At 41.3% G+C, this 13,572-nt stretch overlaps 1 pseudogene; it reads right to left on the reverse strand.

Annotated features, from left to right (window-relative positions):
* Positions 1-13,007, reverse strand: part of LOC149161941 (uncharacterized) — a 31,914-nt pseudogene extending 18,907 nt beyond the window's left edge.
* Positions 13,008-13,572: the final 565 nt, after the last annotated feature.

Genomic DNA, 13,572 nt, shown 5'->3' on the forward strand with positions numbered 1-13,572 from the left:
CTTGAACAAATCTCACCATCTACACCTTCTCCTCAACTCCATTCCCCAAGTCCTAGACCTCTTCACACCCCTATTTCACCTCCATACTCATTCCTCCATCTTTTTCCCTCCATCCATGCTCCAAAATCCCATTTCGAAACATCCTGTAGAAGAATTACAGAACATCCTGTAGAAATCCTGAACATCCTGTAGAACCCCTGCAAACTTCCTGTAGAAGCTCATAAACACGGTTTCTTGGCAGCCAAACTTTGTGAGACTCTCTGGAAGGGTGTTAGGGACCCCTTAGACCCTCTCTGAACCTTCCCAACCTTTCCCAAGCATTTCTCCTCCTTGATCCACCTCTGCACAGTTAAAAATAGTTAGAAGCACATGCATGCTAATTCCAACAACTTAATCAAAAACACAAAAAGATGTTTTCTTCAGATAGTGATAACTTAGACACATGCATTTTACCTTCATAGAAGTAATGGCATCTCTTTCAGTAGTTTTTATGCTCTCCTTTGCGTCAATAGGACTAGCTGGTAGAATTAGGGTTTGCTAGGGTTTGTGTTTCTTTTTGGCTTTCAGTTTCTTTTCGCAATTAGATTAGCTTCCTTCGAGTTAGCTTTCATCCATCAATTAAAAAGCTTCTTCTAAGAGCTCATAGAAGTTGACTTAAGCTCCTAGTGGACTTGTGCCAGCTGACCAAGTGACAGCTGCGGCAAGAGCTAGTACTTGTGCATATAACACTGTCGCTTCCAAGTTTGTTACGAACTACTGGGTTGATAAAATTAAAGAAGGGAGTTCCAGGAGTTGTAGCATTATTGCTACAATACTGGAGCCCACCATCTTTTTGGCGCCGTTGCCGGGGAAGCGTCAGAGTATTGGTGATTGTTGCTTTTCTTCTATTTTCCACTATAATCTTCTGCTAAGTAGTTTATTTCATTTCCATTATGCAATTTCATTTATGCAAAAGTAGATTAGCCTTTCCTGCTTTCATAGATTAGCATTTCAATTCCGTAATTTCATTTCTGCAAGCGTAGATTAGCATTTCAATTTCGCAAGCATAGCCTAGCATTTCATTCCGGCAATTTCATTTGAGCAAAATAGATTAGTCCCCTCCTGCTTTCATTTCAATTCCACATTTTCATTTCAGCAAGATAGTTAGTTGCAGTTCAATCTATTTTAGTTTTGCGGGTACTAGAAAAAAAAAACAAAAGCAATCAAAAGTCTTTCCATTTCATGCCTTGTAGGAGTAGAGATAAGTTAGAAAAATGATTTCACAACACCCCCACTGCTTCACACAGCCAACCTTCTCTCTCTTCTTTGATGGCTGTGATTAAAGAACCCTTAGGTGGACAGCAAGACATATTTGAAGAACCTCAAGGGGAGAAGAAGAAGAAACCATTCCTTTGGAGCAAATGGCTACAAGCAGATATGTTGGGAGCAGTCCCTTGTCCAAAGACGAATTTGAAGATCAGATAGAAGATTTCAAGAGTGATATGAGGCAGTTTCTTGCCATGCAATTGGATACCCTGTGGATCCAAAAGAAGCAAGAGGAAGCCAAGAGGGCTTTGTTCATCTTTTGTCCTAGGTGCACTAGAAAGCATCCTAGGAACAAATGTCCAATGCACTCCCTAGAAGTGTGTTTTGTCTGTGAAGAATACCATCCTACGAATCAGTGCCCTTCCTTGCCCAGACTTAAAGTTGCATATCAAAGAATTAAAGGAGCCACTGAACCACTCTATCATATGAACCAAAGGAAGCCGCCTGGACCTAGATCTTACCAGCAGGAACTGCAAGGGACATCCGAGACCTATTATGACCCTTATCAAGCCACTTTCATGCCTTCTTGGGGTCCCCCTGCTCATCCTTCCTGGTTCACACCTCCTCCTTGTTCCTTCATAGATCCATATTATGCCCAACCAGCTGCTCATTCATTTCACTCTTATGCTCAGCCACAACCTCAATGGAATGCACCTCATCAGGGGTGGAGGCCCCAATACAACACTCCTCTCGCTTCTTTTCCTCCACCACCTGCTCATCCGCAACCATCGCCTCCTGCTCCACCAAGGCAACCCCAAATGCCTGCTCAACCACAACCCCATCCACATCCATCTCAAATATACACCCCCACTCAGCTACCCGTACCACCATTTCCAAAACCATACAATGGAGTAGCTCAACCCAATTGCAAAGCTGAGGCACAACATGTGCAAATGACTCCTTTTGAGCTCAATGATGTTCACCAAAGCTCAGGAAGAGTGTTGCAAAACAGAGATTATATTGACAACATTGAAGGACCGAAGGAAAAAGAAGATTCCAAAGAGGAGATCAAAGAACCATGGGCTGCACTTGATGAAGAGAAGAGATCAGAATCAGAGATCGAGAGAGTTCCTTCATGGTTACCATCAAATCCTCCATGTACTCAAGAGAAAGATCATCAAAAAGAGGAAGATGAGAAGGTCATGATAGAAGGTGACATGAAGAATGATCCAGATCAACAAAAGGACCAAGGATATCAAATCTATATTGAGATATGGTTTCAGAAGGTGACTAAGTTGCAGCGGTACTCTCTTCCTCAGCTATGTGTGATCCCTTCAAAGTCAGATCATTTTGTCTCTAAAGTCCGGATAGTTGTCCAAGCATGCATTTCAAGCCTCCACATCAGTTTATCTCTAATCTCGATGTGCACATGGCTCCATTGGAAGTATTCTTATACTTGAGAACGATTTTGTTTTTCAAGTAGGGTAGGGTAGAAAAAAAAAAAAAAAGAGAAAAACGAAAAAGAAAAAATGAAAAAAGAGAAAAATAAAAATCTAAGGTGAAAACCTCCTCGGAGGCGCCTTAGACTGGCTCATTGATTGAAAACCTCCATGAGGCGGCCAATGGGTTGGAAAAAAGAGAAAAGAGAATAAGATCTCTGGGTGAAAACCTACCTTGGAGGCGCCCAGGGCAGGAAATTAGGGTGAAAACCTCCATGAGGTGCCCTAGTTGTTTTTCAAAAAAAAAGAGAAAGAGAAAAAGAAAAATAAAACTAATTTCAATTGGCTAATTGCAAGTTGCAAGAAGGACATTTCAGGTCAGGAGGATCACTCAAAACCAGGTCAAAGGAATTTTTGTGCCTTCTACAGGAAGTTCTATATTTCTACAGGAAACATCCTGTAGAACCTTCAAGCGAGCCAGATTCAATTTTGGAAGGGGATCTAAAGCTTGGAATCCATTGGTTATGCTTGGAAGCATCCATGTTCCCATTCCTCACCCTTTTCCATCACCTTTTCCACCTCATTGTGCTTCTTCATTGTGCTTCTACAGCAAGTTCCTGTAGAAATTGTACGAAGCTAGAAATGGATTCCAAAGAGGTGGTTTGGCGAACATGGTAGCTTCCTCAAGGGTTCAGAAGTCCTCCTGCAATCTTCAAACTCCTCCTCCATCATCTCCATACCTGCATCACAGCCCAAGCTCAGTTTTTCTTTCCATGCAAAAACTTGCAAAATGCTTTGAAGAGAAAATACATAAAACAAAATTTGTTTTTGCCATAACTTGAAAACCATGCATCCATTTGAAAAACCATTTTACAGAGAATTGTATAGGGATGATGGCAACATGCTCGAGCAGTTTCAGGCCATTCCGGTGCACGGTTTCCAAGAAATCAGCCTCCATCACCATCAACCATTTTTGCATTTTATCCATATCCGTGCATCCGTTTCAAAACCTGTTTCATGGGGATATGCATATGAGTGATGGTAACCTATCCAAGTAGTTTCAGCTGATTCCGATGCACGGTTTCCGAGAAATCGATCTATGAAATCTTCAGCCATTTTCCATTTTTCTCGAAATCCATGCATCCAGTGATCATGATTTTGATATGGGAGGTGCATCATGATGATAGGAACATGCTCAACAATTTTCAGATCGATCCAATTTACCGTTTGGGAGCAATGGCGAAAACAAGTTCTGGTCATGTGAAAATTCAGCAGCAGCAGCTTCAAGGTGCAGATCTGAGCTTGGAAATGAACTCCTGCAACATGCATCTGGCCAGAGGACACCTGCACAAGGAAAACAACCAAAAAATCAACAGCCAAGCCACATGAAATCACAAAAACAAATGCATGCAGCGAATGAAAGATCTCAGCTTCACAGCAACCATGCACGACTTCAGGTACGTGACTAAAACTTGTTCCTCTGTTGCATGAATCTAATTGAAGAAATGATTAAACAAATGGAATGGTGGAATTAAAGCACGAATATAGCAAGATTGAGTCGATAAGTTCCTTTTCCAATTCTCTAGCAATCAACCAAAAATCACGCAGCATACGTGTATGGTCATTCATGTGAAATTTGAAAAAACACAGACAGTTGTGGATATTCCAAACTCCAGTGCAACTAATGGTAAGTGATTACAGACAGAGGACTACAGTTCATAATTACACTACAGTGGTGACCAACGGTCTGCATGGGGCCAATGTGCAGTTGGCCAGCTCACCCTCCATCAACGGAAATCTTCATAAACAACCCATCGAACTCTCACCGCTGTTGTTTCCAGTTTATCACATTCCTTGCAGCTGCAACAAGCTCCATACCAGCCCCATAGCAGCAAACCAAGCTTTCTCGGCCATTTTTTAAACCCACCTATGCAAGGGCGTTCTACAGGAAACGGGTGGGTCTTCTACAAGAAGTACGACACAACGTTTTGGAACAAAGAAACCTGAGCTTTCCCTCATCAGATTTGGAGTTCCAAGAAGGGTAGGCTCGAAAACACTCTTCCATGCATGATATATATTTTGAAAGGTGGTGAATTGAACTATCTGGAGCAGGAGAATTAGAGACCAGTTTGCCTGTAAGTCAAAAATAGCAGTGTGATTGTGTGTTGCATGGAATTTCTCAGTTTTTCTGCATCTCTCCACGTTTCTGGTCTAAAATTCTCTTATAAGGAAGGCATATGCAGCTGTGAGAGCCAGCCTGTGGATGAAAATTTTAAAATTTGCATATCTGAATGTGTCCTGAGAAGAAAATTTGGTCTCTATCCTCTATCTATAGAAGCAAAACTCTTCCTCTCATAACCAGATAGCTGAAGAATTTTTAATGTCCTTGAGATCTCTTTCTACCAAAAAAAGAAGAGAACCGAAGAAAAAACTTGGTTAGGGTCTTTTGCATGCATGAACATATTTGTTAAAACAGAGTAAGGTATCATATCAGAATTTTATGCAGGTGATCCAGGATTGTAAAGGGATTATGTCACAGATCCAAGCTAGTTTGGAGCTGTCTAAATCGAGAACAGGGGAACACTACTTTGAGAGTGCTTATAAAAGCGATCAGGCTGGGAATGAAAAATTTATTTACTGTGACAGATCAGGTTTGGCAGCTAACAACCAGTTACAGCAAGAAGGATTAATTGAAGGTGGCCAAAATTGCACAAATGAAGAGTTAACAAACATTGGTGCGACTTAAAGTTGACCATAAGACTAATGAGATGAAATAAGTGGAAGGTGGAAATCAATCATAGGTTGGACCATTCAAGACATGTAATTAACCAACCAAGAACAACAAGTTTGCGTCTTGTCATAGTACAGTCATACAATGAATAGGTGGGATCTTTTACATGATCAAGAGAAATACAAGGAGCCAAATAAAAGCGAGAGGGGGAGGACAAGGCTGGATACTCAAAGAACTAATGTTGATGAGTTAGTGGAGGTGCTGAAGAAAAATAAAGGATCGCAAGGAAGAAAAACACATTGAAAAATATGAGAAAACCAATGATGAAGAAATGCAAGACATTCAGGGAAGGCAAGAACAGAGAAGAAAAGGAGCAAAGGCCAAATTGTTGAGGCCAAAACTGTGGGAGGAACGAAGGCACAAACACCAAGGGAGAAATGGTTTCAAACACGGGCAGAGAGGACTAAAAATGTCAAAACAAGTAGGGACACACCCAAGGCAACCACAGCACAGTCAAGGAGAAGGCACCCTCAGCCAAGCAGGCCAAAACAGTGAAGACTGTTTCTACAGGAAGACAGAAAACAACCACTACAGGACTTTCTACAGGAAGTTTGGAAAAAGGGCAGCAAAAGGAGAAATCGGTCGAGATTTTAGCTAAGGAGGCAGCACCTGTGTTGGCCACCCTAAGCACATCCATCCCCTCTATGAACACTCATTCTTTTCAGGGTTCGGACACAATTTAGTCATGGTTCAACTTTCTACAGGAAGTTTTGTATTTTTACTAGAAACATCCTGTAGAAGCCTTTGGGTAGGCTAGAATCAATTATGGAGAAGGATTTGAAGCTTGAAGACTGTTGAGGAGACATGCAACCACTCTTTTCTTCCATCCTCCACTGGTTTCATCTCCTTTCGCCACCATTGTTGCCATCAGATTGAATATACTTGCACACTCATACCAAGGCTGAGAATTCACTAGGAAAAGGAACATGCAGTGGAAAGAAGCAAAGAAGCATGGTTTCATGACAGAAAAGAGGACATCAATTCAGAAGCTTGGCATGACAAGGAGGCCACCAAGGCCATCAAAGATGAGGAGAGAGATTGGTTGCTCAGAGGATGAGCAACACTTTCAGTAGGGGGGTGATGATGAGCCCCAAAAATGGATAATTATTTGGGCTCATTCAACCTCCTAATTTGACTTAATCCACCATTCTCATTAGTTTATTGCATGTTTTTTATTATATTTATGCTAATAGAGTGAATTTGGTTAGTCATTATGCCAACAAGTCTAATGGGTGCTTTGTGTAGCCTTTTTGGTCAATTTGGAGACAAAATTGAAGGTCTTAATGAGCACTTGGCAGCCAAATCGTGGGAGAACAAGGGAGAGGATTTGTAGGAAGGTGTCCCCTTCATTTATGGGCCCTTACCTCGAATTCTCCACCATCAGCTCGGAGTTCAAAGGCCACCAAATCAATTAGCACAAGGGCAGCCAAGAAAGTCAAGTAGGACTGCTGTTAACTACAAGTTTTGGGCAGCCGAGTCCCTAAATTTTAGGAGGAATGTTGGGGTCCTCAATTTGTATAAATAAGAAGGCTTAGGGCATCATTTTGGTTAGCTAGTGGTTAGTCATTTTGTAGCTAGTAGTTAGTCATTTCATAGTCTTGTTGTAGTCATTTTGTAGTTCGATTTTTAGGCAATAGATTAGCTTTTCTTTCAGCTCATTCTCAAGCTCTCCTTGTGGACAGTTTTGATGTAACTCTTCATTTCTTGATCAATAAAGATGAATCCAGCTTTGCACCAGCTCTAAATCTCTCTTAGGAGGCTGTAGCTCTTGGGGTTGGGCCCATCTCAAGCGCCCAATACCTCCTTTGTTTATCTTTATGTGTGTTTGCTGCATTCTTAGAATAAAATCTGCTATTTGTATTTAAATCTTGCTTTGTTATTTAGATTTATTTTGATGGTTAAAGTAGCTTCTCATGGTTAGAATAGATTGGTAGGATAATAACAAGAAAAAGGCTACCAAACACCTTGGATCTCACCTCCCCCTCAGTGGAATCATGAGCTGGGACCAATGTGACTTTGCTGCCAACAAAAACGTTGTTTTGCTTTGCCATGCAATTCTTAGTGTTGGAATCCTCTTTTGTAGATGCTGATATTAGTAGTATTTAAATGCTTCAATTGATGATTTCTTAGTGGCATAAGTTCGTTCATGCATTTCATTTCGAATAAACTGCTGTTCATTTCCTTTTGTTGTTACTTAGGCCAGAATAGAGTAAAGTAACTAGGTCATAGGTTTTATAAGTGTTTGTGTGTTCAGTTTGAAATACCACTTGCAGAGTACCTATTACCCTTCCTTACCTGCACATACCCCATCCAACCTACCTGTTTCATCCTTCACTCAGAACCCTTACCTTACATTTACCTCATTCGCTTACTTTGCCATGATTCTCATCTTCTTGGGCATCATCATCTCATCCCTCCTTGAACAAATCTCACCATCTACACCTTCTCCTCAACTCCATTCCCCAAGTCCTAGACCTCTTCACACCCCTATTTCACCTCCATACTCATTCCTCCATCTTTTTCCCTCCATCCATGCTCCAAAATCCCATTTCGAAACATCCTGTAGAAGAATTACAGAACATCCTGTAGAAATCCTGAACATCTTGTAGAACCCCTGCAGACTTCCTGTAGAAGCTCATAAACACGGTTTCTTGGCAGCCAAACTTTGTGAGACTCTCTGGAAGGGTGTTAGGGACCCCTTAGACCCTCTCTGAACCTTCCCAACCTTTCCCAAGCATTTCGCCTCCTTGATCCACCTCTGCACAGTCAAAAATAGTTAGAAGCACATGCATGATAATTCCAACAACTTAATCAAAAATACAAAAAGATGTTTTCTTTAGATAGTGATAACTTAGACACATGCATTTTACCTTCATAGAAGTAATGGCATCTCTTTCAGTAGTTTTCATGCTCTCCTTTGCGTCAATAGGACTAGCTGGTAGAATTAGGGTTTGCTAGGGTTTGTGTTTCTTTTTGGCTTTCAGTTTCTTTTCGCAATTAGATTAGCTTCCTTCGAGTTAGCTTTCATCCATCAATTAAAAAGCTTCTTCTAAGAGCTCATAGAAGTTGGCTTAAGCTCCTAGTGGACTTGTGCTAGCTGACCAAGTGACAGCTGCGGCAAGAGCTAGTACTTGTGCATACATCACCGTCGCTTCCAAGTTTGTTACGAACTACCGGGTTGATAAAATTAAAGAAGGGAGTTCCAGGAGTTGTAGCATTATTGCTACAATACTGGAGCCCACCACCTTCCGATCACAAAAGACCCTTGTCCGATTGCAAAAACCCATTGATGATTCATTAAACATGCTTCCGATCAAGTTTCCCCCCCCTCCGACGCGATATCGCTGTCGGAGGTGGCAATAACATTGTTGGCCCTTTTTATGCATGCTCCGATATCATCCCTCCGATCGCGAGTCAGAAATCGGCTATCGCAAGAGTTTGTGCCTATATATATATGTCCCCGACCCCTCCGCCGATGCGATATCGCCGTCGCACCCGACAGCGATATCGCTATCGCAATATATTGTTATCGCATCCTCCTGCTTTGCCCATAATCCTCCGCTTTGGGCATTAATCCATGTTTAGCGCAAAACACTTTGTTTTGCCGCAAATGCATGTTTTCATCGCAATACACCTATATCGCAATATCGCTGTCGACATTCGCATCATTAAAAGGCCGCCGCACCCATAGACCCTCCCCGACGCGATATGCTGATTTATTGGCAGCCGTCCGTTCGGGCCCTCAGATCAACGGTCCTCATTAAGTCGCGGCCCCATATATCGCATCGCTTGTATCATATATCGCTTCGCTCCATTGCTCCTCCTGATAACCGATCACTGATGCGATATCGGCGATCGATCCATTGCTCGCATATATGTTAATAAAACCTCTGCCCCATTGAATCCCCCGATAGCGATATTGCGATCTATTCTTAACCGTTGGATCTGCCTTAGGGCGATCCAACGGCCAGGATCTATTCGCAGCCACAGTGATCGCTCTCGCCCCATTTTTGATGAAATTTCATGTTTTAAGGCGTTTGTTCCTTATAAAAGGAAAAGGGGATATTTCACATGTATTAGTTCGGCGCATGTGCGTGCCCTTAGCAAAGGGAAGTGGATCATTTCTTGGCCTATGTTTCATCGCTCCAAGGCCCGAAATTGCTCCAAACAGCAGGATTTGGCCCCGGCAATCCTCCAGTCCGCAATCTTCCGCCAGTTTGCAGTGATCCCATCATTTTAAAAGCTATTTTCGATCGGTCAAGCACCGATAGCATTCCTATGGCCCTACAACAGTTCTTTTGGCCGAACAGCGGCTAGGTAGGGGCGATTTTGGTATTGAAGTGTATCAGTTAAAAGAAAAGGAGCGATTTGACAGTTTAAAGTGTTTTGGAAATAAAGGAGAGCCCAGATTCAGTGAAAGAGTATCAGGGGTGCGACAAAGTGTATCAGATAAAAATATCAGTGGAAATCTTTATTTCCAAGGCAAATGAGCATTGAAAGGCCCCCAACGAAGTCAATGAAGCAGTATTGAGCCATTAAAGCTCACCAGAACACAGTTAAGGGGCATTTAAGCCATATGAGGGCAGCGCTGCAAAGCCCAAAGCGCAGTTATGATAAATGGCCATCACATGGCTCAAGGAACGCCCGAGAGCCTCATTTCTTGATGCGGTTGCCTCCAGCGCACCGCTTAGATAGATATTTGCATTTATTTCAAGCAAATTTAGGTTAAAGACACTTATTCCATGAGATCTGTCTCAGATCTGTTTATTGTAGATATTTTTCCTATATAAACCACCTTGTTCATTGTTTAAAGGGTTGGTTGGTTGATTTGCATTACTCTAGACTTGCGTTGTATTTTTGGGAGCTCATATAATCAAAGATTGCTGGGAAGCATGGTTATGAACTGCTGGTTGTGAACTTGATGGCCAAAGAGCTGATTATGGAATTCTCGTGCCTCTACATGGCTCAATAAGTCTTTCATGTCTCTGTTTTCAATTTATATATGTTTATATCATCTATATGTCATGATCCAAGTTGCAGAAAGAAAGACTAGCTTAGAATTTGCTTAGCAGCACTCTATGCTCAGTTTCTGTGATTTCTATATGTTTTCTTCTGATTTAGGCATAAATATGAATACCTCATGGCTCATATTTGCTCTATTTCATCCATGTATGACTGTTATTTAGGAATTCTTGACTGCTCCTAGATAAATTTCATTCACCTTCCCTCTGTTAGTTAGATGAAAGATTCTTAGTTGCCTTTCATCTCTGACTTCCATTTCACCCTTATTTCAGCTTGATATTGTTCTATGTGTAGCTATCCTGCTCTGTATTCCTCTTGTGACCAAGAAAACGCACCAGCAGCCCCTACCATGACTCCATGCCCAATGGTTTGAACTTCTCACACTATGCATCCCAACTCTGCTTGAAAGCATCATCCTTCCCACCAAAATCAAAACAAAACCCAAAGAACACCATAACTAGCCTAAAATCACCCTTAAACAAAGCTATATTATAAAGAGAGAGCCCTCTCTGATTGCAGGTGGGCTAGAACCTGCAGTCCAAAGATTGGTTTGTGGTTACCTCGGCCATATCCCTTAAGGAGCCAATGGACAACCTGAGTGTTAACACACTCAAACAATCCATCAAATCTTTAATTCTAGGTAAAGGAAATATGTACCTGATTGTTATCTTATTGATTGCTCTTGAATCAGTACACATTATCCAACCTCCATCTTTCTTTGAGCTCAACACTATTGGCACTGCACAAGGACTCAAGCTCTCTCTAACCAGTCCCTTATCTAACAGTTCCTGAACTTGTTTCTTGATCTATTCATTCTCTGTGGGAGTCATCCTGTAAGCTGCTTTATTAGGTAGATTTGATCCCGGAACCAAATCTATTGGATGACTGATTTTTCTAATGGGTGGTAACTCATCAGGTAAATCATCTACAATGATATCACAATAACTGTCTAACATCTCTTGAATTTCAATTGGTAAATCAAAAACTTTTGTAGAAGTAATTATTACCTTGGGTTTGCAAACCAACGCATAAATTACCTCATCTTCCTCCATCTGCTGCAAGTACTCCTTTCTACTCAACAAAATGGTTTTGGGATCAGGTTTCTTTGATGTATCTTCTTCTTCTATTGGCAGCAATGTATGATTGACACCATCTTTGTTAAATTTGTATATGTTCTTCTTTCCATCATGCATAACTCCTCTGTCATACTGCTAAGGTCTTCCCAGCAATATGTGACACACATCCATAAGCATCACATCACACAAAATTTTGTCACTATGTTTGCCCAACTGCAACTCCACTTCACATTGCTCATTCACTATCAACTGATATCCCTTTTGAAGCCATGACACCTTATAAGGTGTTGGGTGTTTCTTGGTCTTCAATTTCAACTTCTCCACCACTTCTGTGGAGACCAAATTGTCTGTACTACCACTATCAATTATCATCTGACAACACTTTCCTTGAACCTTGCACGTAGTCCTGAACAAGGTCTTCCTCTATGTTGGTTCAACAATTTCCTTAGTTGGCTTTAGTAAAACTTTGTTAACTGCTAAAGACTCACCTTTCTCTGGTACATTTTCTTCCTCTGGCACCTTTGCTGCTTCCTCTTCAGTCTTAGTAACAATTGCATTCCTCTAATTCATTCCTATGTTTTCTGGGCACTCATAGGCTCTGTGTCCCAACTTGTTACATCTGTAACATCTGACTTCTCTTCCTCTACCTCTACCTCCTCTTCCTCTAGAAAAACTCCCTCTGCCACTTGCATCACCTCCTATGTGTGCATGTTGATTTTAGCTACTGCTAACTCCATCTCCAGGAGTTGTAGATCTTCCTCTACCACTTTTTCTTCCCCTTCCTTCGAAAGTACCTCACTGATTCCTCATGAGTTTTTCTTCAACCTTCAGTACCATCTGATAAGCTTCTTCTACTGTTTTAGGAGACAGTACACTTATCTCATATTGGATCTCCATTCTGAGTCCATTTACATATCTTGCAACCTTCTCATCTATATTTTGGATTTGTCTTGCTCTTATACTCACTTTGTAGAATTCCTCTGTGTATTCTTTCACTGTCATATACCTCTATCTAAGATTCTACATCTGTTTAAACAATGTCTGCTGATAATCACTTGGCAAAAACTTACCTTTTAGTTTTGCCACCATTCTATTCCAATTCTTGATTGGTTGTTTACCAAGTCTTCTTCTTTCTGCTTGCACTCCATCCCACCAAAGTGTTGCATGTCCTTTCAGTTTTGTGACAACAAACTTCACCTTCTTTCCTTCATTTGTTTCTTCATAATCAAAGAATTTCTCCATATCATTTATCCAATCTATTAATTCCTCAGGGCTTAAGCTTCCTGTGTAGATTGAGACTTCAAGTCTAGGCTTGGATGTGGATCTCAATTCTGACCTAAAGAATCTCATTTCAGGAGTTACATCTGCAGGTTCTGCTTCTGCAGCTTCAGTTTCAGGTTCACTGACATCTCCAACATCTGCATCTCTTCCCATTTCTACTGCTTCCAATCTAGCTTGCATCCATTGCATAGCTTCCAACACTTTAGCATTTGCAACTGGTCTTCCTCTTCTTCGACCACCACCTCTTCCTCCAACTCTGAAAGCCATGTTGGATTTATTTTTCTAATCCTTGAGATCTTGTTCAATGTTAGTAGGTTGCTCTGATACCACAAATGGTGGTGTGGGTGCAGGCGTAATGGACAATCGTTCAAAACCTGATACAATTGCCTCCAGTTCAGGTGGAAGTTCCTCTTCAATCTCCTTTGGAGTATCAGTCATCAACCTCCAAATTTTGTTCTTCTCTAAATTAGCCGAACTGCTAATTTTTATCGGAGTATGGCAAACCTTTCAAATGCCGTGGAATCGAAAGGAATTCAAAACTTTGGTTTATATCCTTATCATGTCTGTCTTTTTCCCAAATACTATCGACCTAACTTTCCGCCATTGATCTGATCTTTAATCCGACAGTTGTGAATTCACCCGATCAACAAAACTGATCGATGATCCTCCACCGTTGATCATCACCCATTGAATCCGATGGCTGACAGTGATATAGGCC

The sequence above is a fragment of the Pinus tabuliformis genome, chromosome 5_2, assembly GCF_031772625.1.
Source record: "Pinus tabuliformis cultivar Carrire ecotype Pingquan chromosome 5_2, CPIR1, whole genome shotgun sequence".
NCBI classification, from domain to species: domain Eukaryota; kingdom Viridiplantae; phylum Streptophyta; class Pinopsida; order Pinales; family Pinaceae; genus Pinus; species Pinus tabuliformis.